Genomic DNA, 17,685 nt, shown 5'->3' on the forward strand with positions numbered 1-17,685 from the left:
GGATACCTGCGCGGACAAGGAACATCAAACATACATAGTTAAGTAAAAAATCAGATATTAGCATCACAAAGACAACGAGATACACTAGGCACTGATTAACACAATTCCATAGCTAGTCCAGGAATTATATACACATTCAGTTGCAAACAAAGTGACTCACTCTAGCACGACGACGTGGTTCAACATCTTTGGAAGCATACACTCCGAATCCATCGCGCCCCTTTGAATTCAACTCCATACGCTCTCATACTTCGAACATAACCTATTTATAGAAATCAGGGTCTGCTGGCCCAACTATTACCAAAACAAAAAGCATTACATTAAAAACAAGGGATACAAGAAATGTTAGAAAACATGTTCAATTGAATTGCTTCAAAAAACAATTTTCTAAAAACTAAAATAAAGTTCAGTTTCTATTATAACTCTTGAAAGAATACAGATTGTAACTCTCTTGAAGCAAATATAAAAATTGAAGAACACTTTACTAAGCCCGATATATATTTGCTATCCTCAGTTTGATGATCATTGAACGTATGCAAAGTTGAAAAGGGTAAAAATTAAACATAAAAATGTAAAAAATCACCCCATCAGAATCTGATTCGTCAACTGGGGGGTTGAAAGAGTGGAAAAGGAGGAGTCTCCACTGAAGCTTTGATGGGTCTGAGTTTGTTTTGCTGTTATTGCTGAAACAGTAACCGGGTTGCTCTGACCATCCCTGGTGAACATTTTATGCTTCAAGTTCTGCTGTTGCACACATACAATACGATACAATTACAATGGCTAAACATCTCTGCATATAGAAACTAATAAAAAGAAACAAGAGAGAGAAAGGAGGAGCCTGGGAACTGGAGAAGAAAGAGTGAGTGAGATGATGAAGAGAAACTGAGATAACCATGGGAGAAAGAAGAAATCTTATTACAAGTTAAAGTTCAAAGCTTACTTTGAACTGTGTCTTGTGTTTTACAAGTTTTGAAAACGTTATCCACTTGAACCCAGTTACATCTGTATTTTGTAAAAATAATTAAAACATTCATTATTATGCAATAATCAAAATAATTTGTCAACCTTCAGGAAATTCATGGATTTTTTTTTTTAATAATTTAATTTTTTTCAATCCATTTACTGGCTGAGTTATCTAGAACGGATTATTAATTTCTGAGGTTTAACATTGATTTCGATAATTTGTCTATATATAAAATAAGGGTATATTTGCTATTTTGTCCTTATAGAGGAAGATTTACGCTAATGAAACCATTCATAAAAAAAATTTTAAAATCACAATATATATTTCATTCTCTAGGGTTTAGGGTATTTATACAGATATTTAAAATAAAAATTCCAAACCTTCAAGATTCTTTAGTGGAGGGGAGAGAGTAATTTGTCAGATTCGAATATTTTAGTTACATATAATGATATCAATGTCAAAAACATTACATCGGATCGATAATGATATAGGAATTATTCAAATCATTTAGTAGCTAAGATCGATGTAACATTCTGACTAGTAAGGAACCAAGAGTTTTTCGAATGGTCTTTGATTCATACTCTCTCTAAGTCAAACTTGTTCATTGATGCTTTCCCTTTCCTTAAGCATCCCATAAAAATTCGGAGTGACACACCCTTCAGCTATTTGAAACTTGCCTGCAGTTCTCTTAACAATCTTTAAACAGTTTAGCAGCATCAGAAGCAAGAAGCGACTGCTCGGTAAAGCGGTTTCTTCGTATTATGAACGGGAGAGACAGTTATCGCAAGTCGTTGAGTCCAAAGAGTTCATTCATACCTGAGTGGGATTACACATCATTCAGTAAGTAAATGACGGAAAGATAAGATATGTAAAAACCAGCTGAACAAGTCCATGACGAAACTAACTTAACAAGAGTCTAAGATGCTTCCAGATTTCATTCTAACACCATTTTGCAATGTTTTCTTTAGAAACTGTGATGCTTTTTATTATTTGACTATGAGTTTACCTAATTTTTACTATCAAGCCACCTACATCGGGCTAATCAAACCAACCAATAAAAATAATTATTAAGATTAGTACACTTTTCGAAATCAGTACTTGTTGCTTGTCTAAATTGAGGTTGTGAAACGTTGATGCTTAGATCCCACTATCAATAAGTTATACCATTTTCCTAAATAGAGGACGAAGTGTCAATACCCATAGACTACGGTAAACACATTTAGAACAAAGGTTACAGGATGAATTTTTCACCGTGCACTATCTCTTGAATTTAGAATAGTTCGGGATATATTCCCTTTGCATATCACGTAATCAGTGTTTATCGGGACTGTTCCAGTTGTAGTGACTACTCAACTAGAAGACTGCTACATAAAGATTACTCACACCATATCAGTAAGTGATCTCTTTATTATCTCATCTGAAGAGTCTAATACAGTTATAAGAGTATAAACTAGAGATGGTTAGTTGGTTTTAACCCCAGTCAGTCAACTGGTTCAAACTGAAGCAGAGACTGTCTTAGGTCAATACTCACTTAAATTTATTTAGCTACGACAATGTACCAGGATGGGATAACAAATGGAATAAACGGACCTAAATAACCTGCTTCAACAATACAAGCCATGGATCGACATGTAGTGTAGTTTGTAGATACGAAGGAATCTTTGCTAAATTCCTAATCAGTAGAACTTCAGAACGGCGCAACAGAAAATGACACAACTAGATACAGAGAAATTATCTTTTTATAGATCAAGATAAGCATGTCAAAGCCAACACAAATCAATCTGCTTAGAATTTTTCCTTTAACCTTACGCTTGCTATTTTCTAGAATAAAGAAAATGATTAATGACGCATCCACAGTAAGAAGTAGGAACTAATATAACAAATTTGCGTCAGGATATGCACATATCAGGAAAGAAAAAGTATCTACCAACATCAATGTTAACCTTAACACCAAAATTCTTGATCAGCTTTTGTTATGTTGCAGAAATTAGCAACCCCAAGGAATTGTTGTACACAACTTCAAGGTATATATCTTCTCCAGTTCACCATCGTTTCATGAAGTAACTCAAGCATATGTCAATGAAACAAATGAGTTGCTATATCAAGAATACACGAAAAGAAACAGATGCCACAAGCCAAAATACAATCATAGTAAAAACAGACTGCAATTTGGAGCTAATATCATTCATTTTCACTCATTATAATAATTTCAAGATTTCTAGAACCTTCGTTTCACACATCAGAAATGGTACTTTCTATAACTTAGATAAGAAACCCAGCTCATCAGACATAATTTAATTTCGATCTCATGGATTCTTTATCTAAAACTTCATTCCCGCATCATTATCCAGTTAACATAGATTGTATGGAAAAAATCTTATACAGAAGTATAAACACAAATCCCAAATAAACACAGAGAATGTCTTTCAATAAAGGACTAACCTGCTCTACTCTGTCCAATTAGCATAATCTGATCAACAAAGCAACACTTTCCAAACCTCACCTTCCCATTCTCAACTCTCTCCAAAGCTTCATTTCAAACTCCTTAGCCTCCCTAATTCTCGCCTCTCTAAACAAACTCCTAAAAAAACTTTTCTCAAACATAAACCACCAAAATAATCCCAAAATTTCCCTCAAAACCCTCATACCTCCATAACCAACCCCCTTTACACAAAAACCTCAGTCAACCAAAATATCCAACAACACAGCAGTCTATCCACTTTACATGGAGAGCCAGGCCTCAGCATCCAGTTGTACACTTTCAAAGCATCTTTTGGCCTACCCTTTTTGAGATATGAAGACACAAGAAGTGTGGTGATTAATGTGAGATGTGAGTGTGCTTGTGGGGTATGTTTGAGTTTGGTTAAAAGTGCCATGGGGAGGACCAAGTCGGGCTGGGAAGTGAGAGAGTGAGTTAAAATGGAGAAAGAGAGAGACTTGGGAGGTGGGTTTGTTTGTAAAGCTGTGAGAGTGAGATTAATGGCTGTGTTAATGTTGTTTGTGAGGCATAGGCGTGGGATTAAGAGGTTGATTTTGGCGAGTTCTTGTTGGGTTAATTGTGGTGTTAAAGTTGCAGTTTTGGGTTTTGGGTTTAATGAAGATTGTTCAATTGTTGAAGATGATGAAAAAGATTGAAACTTTAAGAGATTTGAGGAAGAAGAAAGGATTTGGAGAGGTTTTGTTCTTAAAGATTTGATTTTCATAGTCATCATAGCGATGTTGTGAAGTTACCAGTTTGGAGTGGCCATGGGGTTTCACCGTTTCAGCCCCTTCATGATTTATATGCGTAAGAAGTTTGAGAAATTACATTGAAATCTATTAGATTTGAGAAATTTACACTAACATCCTTTTATAAATACCAAGCTCGAGCTCGATAAGCCAGCGGCCGGGCTTAACCCTGGTGCAATGGCATTATGAAATTCTATGAATAAAATTTTATAAAACAATCGATTGAAATTAACAAAAATGACCCTCTGATTCCGATTGATAATAAAAATTTGGTTGATGTCAGATTTTGACACCAACTATTCGTACTAAGTTAATTTAGAAATTACATGGGAATGAAAAATGAAATAAATAAATAAGAGATATTTTTAAAGTGGTTCAGATGCTTAAAACGAATCCTACATACACTGTCTTTTTATAAATGAGAGATTACAATTAGGTTGAGAGTAACGACCAGAGAATAGAAATACAGAGAGAGAGAGTGAGTGTTTATGTTATTAGAATCCTGAAAAATAGAGAGGAGCCTTTTATTTATAGTAAGAGGTTTTTGGATAATGATCACAAGTCTGTAAGCAGGTAGGTGTTGTACAATTCTTACCCTGCTTTTTATTGGTTGATTGCACAAGAGATATTCTTAAATCGCGCAGGTTTGAGCAGGTGGATGACTCCCAGTTACTCACTAGCCAAATCTTTATTTGCCAAGTTAATGACAACCTTACTTCTTCTATCTTTAGACGACGTGACAACACCTGGACGACACAAAATCTTTATAAACTTTAATTAGTCTTAACTGATGTAAGCTGATGTCAGCTCTGATTTTTTAGGCATAACAAATTTAGTATTATAAAACTCTGTTTTTTTAAAATTTATGGGGATAAAATATAATAACCCCGTAAAAATTTAAAAGAGGGGGGCAAAACAATAATGACAAATATTAGGATGTGATTGATTGGGATAGAAGATGTTATTATAATAATCTATAGGGATCTTTCTGATAGTGGACAAACAAATATTAAAATGAGGTCGTCTTTCAAATCGCGCAAAATCTATCAGCTCTCTGCCCTTGATTCTTGAGCCGTTGCTGCCGTTTCCTGCCGCACACGCCGCCGTACGCCGATGTGGAGGTATTTCCTAATTCTTTCCTGCTTATTCTTTCTATGAGTTAAGTGAATGATGCATTCAATCGGTTTTTAAACTCAATTTCTTATATTTAATTTAAAGACATTCAAAATTCAAAATTGAAGTAAAATTGCTGTGCTTTTATTTCTTGATTCATGTGATGGTTAAATTCATAATTTCGACATTTTTGTCTGTTGGTCGTTTAAATGTAGCAATGGTGTAAAACTAGCTTTAAAATCTCTCTCACTAAAATGAATCTAATTGTGCTACATTATTTTTGTATTTTTGTTTAAAAATATTTTAAGGTTTTCTTTCCTTTTCCCTTGTTTCTTTGATGGGTTGATGGTAGATTATAATTTTGATAATTTTGCTAATAGTTTTTGTATGAGATGATTCTGTATTTGTGATATTTGTTACAAGGTAAAATCGTTTACAGACAGTTTGTGTACTGAAGATGATGAGATATATCATTTGTGTTGACATTGCAAGAAGCGAATTCACATTTTTTTTTTTTAAGAATTTGTAAATAATTTGTTATCTATGCTGACATTTTCGAAGAGAATGAACAAAAAATGGTAGAGGGAAAATAAAAGATGGGAAAACTTTTCTTTGATCTGGAAGTTCGGTTACAGAGTAATATTCGTTTTCTTGTGCAGTATTAAGAACTTTGTAGTCAGAAAGCCATGACATGCAAACTGTAGCTGCTAAAATGTCGCAGAGTCAGCAAGCTCTGGCTCTCATATCATATCTGATGAAAATCTCACCTCTCAAAACTTTTTCTTTCTTCAACTCCATGACTCTCCAAGGCCTCCATCACAGCGTAATATTTTAACTGTAGCTGCAAAAATTTTGCATGGTAGAGGGAAAATAGAAAATGGGAAAATTGTTCTTTGATCTGGAAGTTCGGTTACAGCGTAATATTCATTTTTCTTGTGCAGTATTAAGAACTTGTAGTCAGAAAGCCATGGCATGCAAACTGTAGCTGCAAAAATGTCACACAGTCAGCAAGCTATGGCTCTCATATCAAATATGATGAAAATCCCACCTCTCAAAGCTTTTTCGTTCTTTAACTCCATGACTCTCCAAGGCCTCCATCACACCCCACAATCCATATCAATAACTCTCCACCTTCTTCTCTCCTCGAACATGCAATCTCATGCGCAGTCTCTCATTCTACAGATATTATCTGGTCGCATTTCATCTTCAGTCATCACTCCTTCACCTCTGGTTCTCCACCAACTTAACAGAAAAACACTAAATTGCGACCCAACAGTAAGTTTCATCTTTATGAAGCAATTGTAATGCTCTTATAAAATCTCAGTCAGTAGAGCAAGCTCTGTTTTATTTTAATCAAATGGTTGATAAGGGTCTTGTACTGAATCAAACTTGTTTATAATCTGTTGAGCTTCTTATCAAATCTTCTTGTTTTGAGAAGAGTTGGTTGTTTTTAGTGAGAATAAATGTAGGGTTAAATGGATGCCTAAGTTTTGGGATAAAGATTAAGGGATGTTGTGAGGCTGGTGATTTGAACAAGGGATTTGAGGTTTTTCATCAGTTGAAGGATTGGGTTGGTCTCCAAATGTTGTTATGTACGATACTTGATTGATGGGTGTTGTAAAAATGGTGATATCGAGAGAGCTAAAAGTTGTTTGATAAAATGGGTGACCTAGGTTTGGTTGCTAATCAGTACACTTACACAGTTGTGATTAGTGGATTATTTAAAAAAGGCCTTAAAAGGGATGGGTTTGAGCTATATGAGAAAATGCAGTTATGGGGTGTCACCAAACTTGTATACTTATATGTTGATTAATGAGTATTGCAATGACGAAAAAAAGTGAAGGTTTTAAATGCTTGTGAAATGCGTGAAAGAGGTGTTGCTGCAATGTGGTTACATATAACACTCTTATTGGTGGATTCTGAAAGTGATGAGGATCCGGGAGGCAGAGAGGTTATTTTATCAGATGAGAAATGCTAGTATTATTCCCAATTTATAACATATAACACAATAATAGATGGGTTTTGAATGTTGGGCAATTGGACAAGGCTTTGACATTCTTGATCAATTAAAGTCAAATGGTCATTCTCCATCTTTAGTGACTTATAATGTTCTAATGGGAAGTTTTGTAGAGCAAGAAATTTAGGTAGAGTTTTTGATATGCTAGGGAGATGGAGGAGAGGGGCATAACTCCTTCTAAAGTTACTTATACAATTCTAATAGATGCATTTGTCGATTGATCATATGGAGAAAGCTTTTCAGATACATGCCTTCATGGAGAAGGCTGGTTTGGTTCAGATGTTTACACACTATGGTGTTTTGATCCATGGATGGTATGAAAGGCAATATGAAAGAGGCATCAAAAACTATTCAAATCAATGAGTGAGATGCAGTTGGAGGCGAATGATGGTGTAAATATGATGATTCACGGGTATGCAAAGAGGATAACTCATATAGGGCCCTTAGGTTGGTTAAAGAAATGGATGAGAAGGGACTTGTTCCAATGTTGCTAGCTATAGCTCCACCATTGGTGTCCTTTGCAAGGATGGAAGTGGCAAGAGGCTGAGGTTTTACTTAATGAGATGATAGAGTCAGGTTTAAAACCATCAGTTCTATATACGACATAATCTCTAGAGCCAAAAATGTTAGATAACTCAAGATTTCAAGCATTTCATTATCTTCAGCACAATGGATGTAGACGGACGTAGGAAGTGATTCCAGGGCAAAGTCAAATTGAAGCTTTCCTGCCGCAATGGTGAGCAACCTGTTCTAACCAGCTGCTGAGTAGAAGATGGAGGACTGTTGAACATTGCTGAATCAAGTTATATCTATAACCATTGTTTTGTTGTATTACCAGTATATGAACATTTGACTTATATTTTTATTTAACTTCCTCCGGTCCAGCTTTATGTTTAGGTTTGCCACCTGCTGAAAGAAAAATTTGATTAAATGGGTTCTGTATTGAACAGGAAAGCCGGCAAACTGATTTTTCCCAAAAAATGCAAAGTGAAGGTAACAGCGAGAACTTTTACTCACAGCACATTGTAAATGACAAAAACAAATTGGTGGGACATCAACCAGTGGTGTTAATAATATAATTTGTTACTATGATACAATGCCAGGAATGATTGTATTTCTTTATTCATTTCATCCTTGATTTTATTCCAAATTCGGTTCTGATGATCACCAACCAAATTTGAAATCATTTATTTTCATTTGCAAACTCACATCGGACATCTCGGCAATTGTGAATGACAATAAAAGACAATTGATGAAGTGATATAGTTTTGTATACCATTATATGATCAATAAATTAGCATATTATGGTTGTGTGTCTGATATTTTAACATTTATTATTTTTGAAATCCCTACATGATAATCTCTCTTTTCTATATATATAATATAATATTGGTGTTGGAGAAATTCTTCGGGAAGGCAGATAAACATGTCATTTGTGCACTTCTTCAATCAAATCTTATTTCAATATATATATATATGAGGTGTGGTGTGTGTGAAAAGAAAAAATTGTGTGTTGTGCTGTGGTATCCTTTTTGTGTGTGTTTATGTCCACGAAGTGCTGGTCCTTTTGTGTGTGTTTTGTTTTTGTGTGTGCTTAATGTAAACATCAACTATACATGCATGGATATGTGTGGTAACATTTTAGCTCCCTTCCTTAAGTTTTTGTGTTCAAACATATAAAACTATATGAAATCTAATTTATTGGCAAGCACATGATAACACTTATAAAAAAAAAAGGTGGTGTGTGATAAAATATGAAGTTAAAGTAGTTAGAAAGTTCTCTGGTGATGACATGTTAAATTAATTGTAAGAAACATAAACTAAGAGGGACTAAAGGGGGTAGGGTTTAGCATTTCAATTTCATGTTTCTCCATTTTCCAAGGGTGCATATTTACAAAGGAGGTAGCTGTTTTGAGAGTTAACCAATCAAATACAGCCAACACAATTGGCTTTATTAACCAGTCGTTAGCCAATTTCAGAAGTCGCTAGAGCCCATCCATTCATCAAGCCATTTACGAAGTTGACAAAAACTTAAAGTGTAGTGGGTCCACTTGCTATGACTTAAATTCTCTTTATTTCTTATCACGTAGGTCGATGGAGAAAGTGTCGGCCATTTCATGATTTCTCTGACTATATTTCCAATTAACCATATTTTGTTATAACTTATAGTCTGTGCAGGAGTGATTAAGAGAGAACACAAATGTGAGTTCATAATTACATGACGTTTGTGCGGCACTCGGGGAAGCAACAAGAGGAGAGAATCTTGCCTCTACTCAGCCACACAAAGTATTTCTTCCCGGCAAAATACTCAGGTCATTTACTTCATTTATAAATGTCGTTCTTTCTTAATTACTTTATTTGCATATATATTTTTTCTTCTGTCAATTGGAATATTTATGCGAAGTGAGGTAGAGGATATTGTTGTTTTTAAAGAGTGAAACAGAATGGGTATTAAGGGACAAATATGTCTTTAACCTTAATCACTCAACATTCCTCTTCCTTTACAAATACTTAATCAAAAAGGCTCTTTTTAGCTAAAATGCTTTTTGGAAGGGTCTTCTTGTAAGAATCATGGATCGAACGAAGAAAATTCCAGAAAGTTTAAAGAACCCTAGAACTCTAAAGAACTTACGGATCGTGAAAGCCCCAAAAAATTTGCGAACTCTTATTCAAGAATAGACCTAGAGATCGATGAACCCTAGATTTCTAGCTCTGATACCACTGTAAAGATTCAAACCAATTACCAAATTCAACTTAACAACTAAAATTAAGAACAATCACAACACACAAAGAACAATCAACCAATAAGAACATGATTTATCGTGTTTCACTTATCTAAGATTTGGATAAGCTACATCCACGTGAGACTCCACAATGAGGAGCTCTCTACACTAATTAGAACCTTGTACATATACACACACTTCACTCTACTGTCTCACTCTCTTCCTACTCAACATTTCTTCTTTACACCTACAAATCTGCCCCGAGGGAACTCTACCTGGAAACCTTGCACCCAAGAGTAAACTCAACCCTCACAAAGTGACTGAAAAACACTTACTGTAATGACAGAATTTGCAGCAAGAAAAACAAGAAAAATAACAGGCTCTTATGCGATACACTGAGAGAGAGAGATGTTGAATGAACTACAGCTTTGTTATACTTCAGACGGGGGGGGAGACTTTTATAATGCTGTCCAGGTGGCATCAAGACAGCCATCGGATTAGTTCAAGCAACCAACGGTTAGAAGAAGCGCAAGTCAAAAAAAGGCTACGTATAAGATAAGTGGTGCGACGCCGTTTCTAACTTCACCTTCCACAATGTCATTTACTTTATTTATAAAAGGTCTCAGAGGAGAAGATCATAATATTGTACATGTTCACTTAATTAACGTGTTATTTAGAATTTTATAAATGAGTAAAATAATCTTGTATTTCATATCGCAACTCAGGTTTTTAACTCTTCTATATTCTGTTCGGCATCGGGGAGGAGGAGGATAAGCTCTCTTTCTCAGCATATTTCTTTTGGGACTAATATTCAGGTTCTTAATTACTTACTTTGTTACTGTTTTTAGTTTTGTGTTAATATTTACATCCCCTAGATTTGCCTTCGAGAGGCTTAATTTCTCTTACTTTGCTAAATTAATGATCAAGTTACAAGTAGTTTTTGAACGTCAAAATGCGGTTTAAGTGAGTGAGAGATTTTGGTTAAGTTGGAGACCCAGATTTTTGAAAAAATCTATCTTGACGTTAAGACGATGTTAACAAAAGTAAACTGAAGTCAAAAACAATAAGGGTAGTTTAGTCATTTGTAGAAATATCTACCACTGAGTCATGGACGCCATAGTCCTTGTAAGTCTCTTGTTGTAGGTTTAAGGGGTATTATATTGAGCAAAGTAGTTTTACAAAGACATACAAAGGGGACATACAAAGACAATCCTCACCTTGATTTTCATGATTTCTTCTCTCTCTCTTTCTTTTTCGTTTTTTCTTGTTTTTTTCTTCTGGATGATGTCACTTTGTAACCCTCTTTGTATGAGTCTTTGTAAGAATAGAATTTTCTAATATATAACCCCTTTGTATATGTCTTTGTAAAACTAGCATTACTCATTATTATATTATTTCTAAGTGCGGCCCTTCCTTTGTACTTGGGTTCGCTGCTTATATATATATATATATTATATATAATATATATAATATTATATATATATATAATTTTATGGCATTTTATGTTATTTTTTACATATTCATGTTATCTTAATTGTGAAATCTTTTTATTTTTAAGATAATTAATAATTTTACTAATTTTTTATATTTTAAACTATAATTGACCCAAAATCCTATTCAACCTTATTTTGAAAATCCTAATATAAGATTTTATATTATTTTTCAGGATTTAGTTAAATGCATACTCTCTTTGAATATTTTACATAAAATATTTAAATGAAATCAAGATCTGATTCAATTAAATACATTCAATGTTTAAAGGCCATATTTATAGAGTGTTGGTCTACAGGACATTCTGCTATAATTTCTAATAAAAATATTGAAATGGCTTTTGCTAAAGGCAGCTCATGGAGGTAAGAATTCATTTCCATCCTTAAGAGTAAGTCTTTGGTGAAAACACAACGAGCTGGTCTTGCACGTCAACACTGCAACTATTTGTTTAGGCCGAAATATTGATCAAGTTCGTAATTATTTCAAACTTACTTTATAATTTAATTATCAGTTATTTAATGGTATAACTTGTTATATAATTTACTTTATGCATTGTATTCTTGAATTTAATTTGGTATAACTTGTTTATATAATTTTTTTTGATTAAGACTTAAACAATCGAGATTAGGGTGGATGATTTAAATTTCTAATTTGGATAAAAATATCTGTTTCAAACATATAATTAAAACCAAATGAATGAACAATAGGAATTTTTAAAGCGGGAAAAATTAATTCAAAGAACCTTGTTCGGTTTTAGGGGTATGAGTGATGCATTTTTAAATGATAGAGGATCTTTGATTAAATGGCAATAATCATATTCCAAGTAGGATTTTCAATAAAGTTAGGAAGTATATTTGATAAAAATTAATTATACTTCCCACATCTACCATATAAATACTATCAATATACCCTTAATTTGCACCTATCTACCCCTCCCAAGCCGCCTCAAAATTATTAGTGATCTCCACAATTTCCTCGGTCCTAATTTCCTTTGGTTTTAGAGGTTATTGGTAACTAAGTGTAAAAACTGTTTTCGGCGGCAGGAGCTAGAGCTTCCAAGATGGAAAGTGTTGTTATTGAACTTGGGCCAACAACTTAGCAATTAATGATGTGATGAAAGCGTTGTATACACAAAGTTCCTAGGAATCTTAGAAAGGTAATGACGAAGCCTATACTCCTCAATTAATTTCAATAGGCCCTTATACTATCACAGAGAAGAGTTGACTGACATGGGAATACTAAAAGAAGATATAGTGATGCATTTTTCGGACGAATTTTCCCGGATAAACTGTCGGAAATCGAAAAATTTATCAGGCGAACGAAACTCGAATCGGCCATCATTATGCAGAGCGCCTGACGATCTTATGGGCAGCGTTGACTTTAAAGAAATTATTCTACGGAGCTGCTTCATCATCGAGCTCTTCTTGAGATTTTTATTAGGATATAAAGATGATTTTTTGCTAAATGAGGTGTGGCTAGCACCTATAAAACGGGACTATGGTTACTCGAAAATCAGCTCCCGTATTTTGTGCTTGATGAGATATATAAATTGGCCCGCACCTACGCCACGGAAAATGAAGTTTCCATTTTGAAATGCCTTCAGTGATCTTCTGGCGTTTCTTTCAACTCCATCTCCGCCAACAGACCACTTCATATGCAAGTTTGAAGTCAAAAAATTAAACATTTCACTGATTTGTGTAGATATGCTCTAGTGGAAATTCCGCCGAATGCTAAGTCTAAATTCTCATTGAGGTCCCTCGGTGCTGTACCAAACGTGGTCAAATTGAAAAATTCTGGAGTGAAATTTCAGCGTAGTTGGGGTAAATATTTGGTTGACGTTCAACTCACCAAACGACCAATGTCATTTTCTAATAAAGTTGAGTTGCAAATTCCACATATTGAAATAACTGACAACACGGAATGTTTGATTCGAAATCTGATGGCCTTAGAGGTGTGTCAGTATCCATCCGAAGCTTATTTTCTATCCATTCGAAATCCGAAGCTTATTGAGCCACGGCAACTGTTGCTGCAATTATACTCCTGCTACTCACTTTGGCACAAACTGTATTTTCTATCCTGCAAGTTGTCTAACGTAAATATAGCTTTGTAATTTTACTTTATGTATGGTGCTAACGGCTTTGTTGTTTTTAGTGTAATATTTTTAAATGTATTAATTGGTTAATATTTTTATATGTGGATGAACTTATTTTGTACCTAGCTAATGATCAAGAGACAAATATATGTAACTAAAATGAACTTATGTTCAAGCTTAACATGAAAAATAAAAATTAAGCATCTCGTAATGTTCTCTTACTAATTTGCTTTTTATATGATTTATGTGTTTGGATGTCCAACCTTTGCAGCAATATTATTCAGAAGATAATAAGCCCCCAATATGAAGGTAACATATAAGTATATGTAAGAGTGGTTAAGAGATAACACAAAAGTGGTTTCATAATTACATAACCTATTTGTGCGGCATTCGGGGAAGCAACAAGAGGAGAAGATCTTGCTCTCTACTCAGCCATACAAAGTATTTCTTCTCGGCCAGAAAGCTCAGGTTATTTACTTTATTTATAAATGTTCGTTCTTTCATAATTACTTTATAAATGTTCTATTAAATATATTTAGGTGTAAGTAGTCTTTTCTGATTAAGGGCAATTGTGTATTTTCTCTTTTAGTTGTAAAAGGTCTGTAAAGAATTTTTATAAGACTGTACTATATCTTTGATAAAGATGAATAACAGAACAATTTTTTTTTTTCTTTCTTCTCTCCAAACACGATTCCAACATGTTATCAGAGCAAGAATGCGATTTTTCAATAATCACAATCAATTGATCCTAATTTCCCTTCTATTTCATAGCCTTAAATTACGTCTTAATTCTAATTCTTCCAATTTGTTTTCGAAACCAGAATCAAATTGATTTGCATGAATGGAGCAACAAAGGAATAAAACTATGATGTCAGCGTTAAATCAAATTGATTTTCACAATCCATTCAATCTTCATCCGAGTGATAGTCCTAGCTAGTGTGATGATTGTTTCTCAACAATTAACAGGATTTGAGAATTATTCACATTGGAGCAAAGCAATGATTATCGCATCACAGCCAAGAATTGCACCAAATCCACTCTTGATTCGTCTTTCCACAATCTTTGAGAGCGAGTAAATGTCATCGTACTATCATGGATCTTTAATTCAGTGTCTAAAGAAATTTTTGATGGGGTTGTTTATGAGACAAACGCAAGTATTGTATGGGCAGATCTCAAAGAACAATTTGATAAGGTCAATGGAATGAAGATATATGCATACACAAAGAAATAGCTTCTGTTAATCAAGGTACGCAAAGTGTTTATGCCTATTACCAATATATGAACATTTGACTTATATTTTTATTTAACTTCCTGCAGTCCTCTGCTTATGTTTAGGTTTGCCACCTGCCGAAAGAAAAAATTTGATTAAATGGGTTCTAGTATTGAATAGGAAAGCCGGCAAACTAATTTTTCCCAAAAAAATGCAAAGTGAAGGTAAAAGTGAGAACTTTAACTCACAGCACATTGTAAATGACAAAAACAAAATTGGTGGGACATCAACCAGTGGTGTGTTATATATATATATATATATATATATATATATAATATATATATATATATATATATATATATATATATATATAATTTTGTTTAGCCCACCATTAGCTCTAGTTGTAGATGGTTGGTGAAATATAACATTGCGTCTCAAGAATAAAGTTTCTCTTGAAAATGACAGTTGTATAGGTATGTTTCGTGGTTGGATATCCTATATTTGTTGAAACATACAAGCTTCGTTGGAAGCTGTGAGATTTCTCTTGCCTTTTCTTAAAGCATAAAGGTTAAAGAGGAATCATAAAGAGGACTCACAAGAAAATAACACATATTTATGATCATTTTGTTGGGTACTATTCCTGCCACACTCCTAGATTACTTATCCATGTGATTTGATGCGATGAGAAATTTGGGCCAAATCATAGATGCAAGAGCAGGTTGCTCCAAATCCTGTTAGTGACCAACAACGATGAGCTGAAAAAAGATTAAATCAGTCCTGAACCCATCTCAGAAGCTTCCGATGAAGGTAACCCTTTGGCTTTATCGAAGCATTCAATTGTAGGGGTAACCACAGATAAAACTCTAAAACTCAAAGGGATGATTAGAGGGGAGGAGGTGATTGTTTTGGTTGACAGTAGGGCTTCCCACAATTTTATTTTGCATGATTTGGTGTGAAAATTAGGTCTGGCAGTTGAGAGAGGAAAATCTTTTGGGGTTATGGTAGGGAATGACTTTACGGTCAGAGGGGAAGGTATTTGCAGGGGAGTGAATTTGAGGATACAAGGGATTGAATTAAGGCAGGATTTTTTTTTCCATTTGAATTAGGAGAGGCAGATGTGGTGCTGGGAATTTCTTGGTTGAGTACACTTGGTGATTTGTGTGCCAATTGGAAAAATCTTACAATGGCATTTATCAGTGAAGGGAATAGGGTACTTTTACAAGGGGATCTTTCTTTAGTCAAGACGGTAGTGTCACTTAAAGCAATACTACAATCTCTACAGAGGGAGGATGTGGGTTATATGATTGAATTTTGTTCCAGCGGCATTAAGGGAGAGGAAACAGAGGAACCTGTTGATCTTGCATCAGCTGCAGTTGTAGATGGATTTAGCCACCTGTTTGAATAGCCTACCAAGCTACCAACTAAGCGACCCACTGACCATGCAATAGTCTCAGAAACTAATGCCAAACCGCCTAACATTCGCCCATAAAAATACTCCTATTCTTAAAAAATAGAAAAAAAAAAAAAAGTTGGTGGGTGAGATGCTGGTGGCAGGAATTATACAACCTAGTACCAGTCCCTTTGCTAGCCCTGTGTTATTGGTTAAGAAGAAAGATGGTAGTTGGTGTTTTTGTGTCGATTACAGGGCACTCAATAACCTCGCTATCCCAAAAAAGTTCCTTATCCCCTCAATTGATGAATTGCTGGATGAGCTATTAGGGGCAACAATTTTTAGGAAGCTGGATCTAAAATCAGGTTACCACCAAATTAGGATTAAGGAGGAGGACGTACCCAAAACAACCTTTCGAACTCACGAAGGGCATTATGAATTCCTGGTCATGCCTTTTGGATTAACCAATGCCTTTCCACCTTTCAAGATTTAATGAATACCATATTTAAACCGGTTTTGAGGAAGTTCATACTCGTATTTTTTGATAATATTCTCATTTACAGCCCTAATTTGAAGACTCATCTGCTCCACATGAGACATGCCTTTCAAATCCTCACAGAGCATGAATTAGTAGTAAATTACAAGAAGTGTTTGTTTGCCCATCGGAGATTGGCGTATTTGGGTTACTTAAGTTCATCGAAGGGGTAGAAGAGGACCCATAGAAGATTGAATCAATGCTGTCGTGGCCAATTCTGCGCACAATCAAAGGATTAAGGGGATTCTTGGGGCTAACAGGCTACTATCGCCACTCTGTGTAGAATTATGGTTTAATCGTGTAGCCTTTGACACACTTGTTGTGAAAAGACTCTTTTGCTTGGAATGATCAAGCACATCAAGCTTTTGAAGCCCTTGAAACAGCAATGACATTGGTCCCTATTTTGGCAGTCCCTGATTTTACCTTTCCATTTAAAGTTCACATGGATGCTTCGGGACAAGGTATAGGAGCCATTCTAGTCCAAAGTTAGTGCCCTATTGCATTCCTTAGCCAAGCCTTCTCCAACCAGTCCCGACAAAAATAGGTGTACGAAAGGGAACTAATGGCAATTGTGTTTGCTGTCCACAAATGGAGCCACTACCTTAGTGGGCAAAAATTTATGATTAAAACTGACCAACGGAGCCTACAGTTTTTGACAGATCAGCGAGTTAAGAAACTTGAGCAGCAAAAATGGATTTCCAAGCTCCTAGGGTTCTCTTTTGAAATCCATGACCAACTTGAAGCTCCAACCAGGTGGATGATGCCTTGATTAGACGAGGAGAGGGGATTGAATTGGATGCCATTTCAGTGGTCTAATTTTCAGAATTTGATGATTTAGCAACTGAGGCACAACAAGATCCCAAGCTTCAAGCCATCATCCAAGAACTCCATTTTGACCTCTCCAGTCGACCACATTATGGCC

The 17,685-nt window shown here is 34.9% G+C and overlaps 1 pseudogene; it reads left to right on the forward strand.

Annotated features, from left to right (window-relative positions):
- Nucleotides 1-5,238: 5,238 nt before the first annotated feature.
- On the forward strand, nucleotides 5,239-16,243 carry LOC116127866 (annotated as a pseudogene).
- The last annotated feature ends 1,442 nt before the right edge of the window (nucleotides 16,244-17,685 follow it).

This window comes from Pistacia vera, unplaced genomic scaffold (assembly GCF_008641045.1).
Source record: "Pistacia vera cultivar Batoury unplaced genomic scaffold, PisVer_v2 Contig105, whole genome shotgun sequence".
Classification (NCBI taxonomy): Eukaryota; Viridiplantae; Streptophyta; class Magnoliopsida; order Sapindales; family Anacardiaceae; genus Pistacia; species Pistacia vera.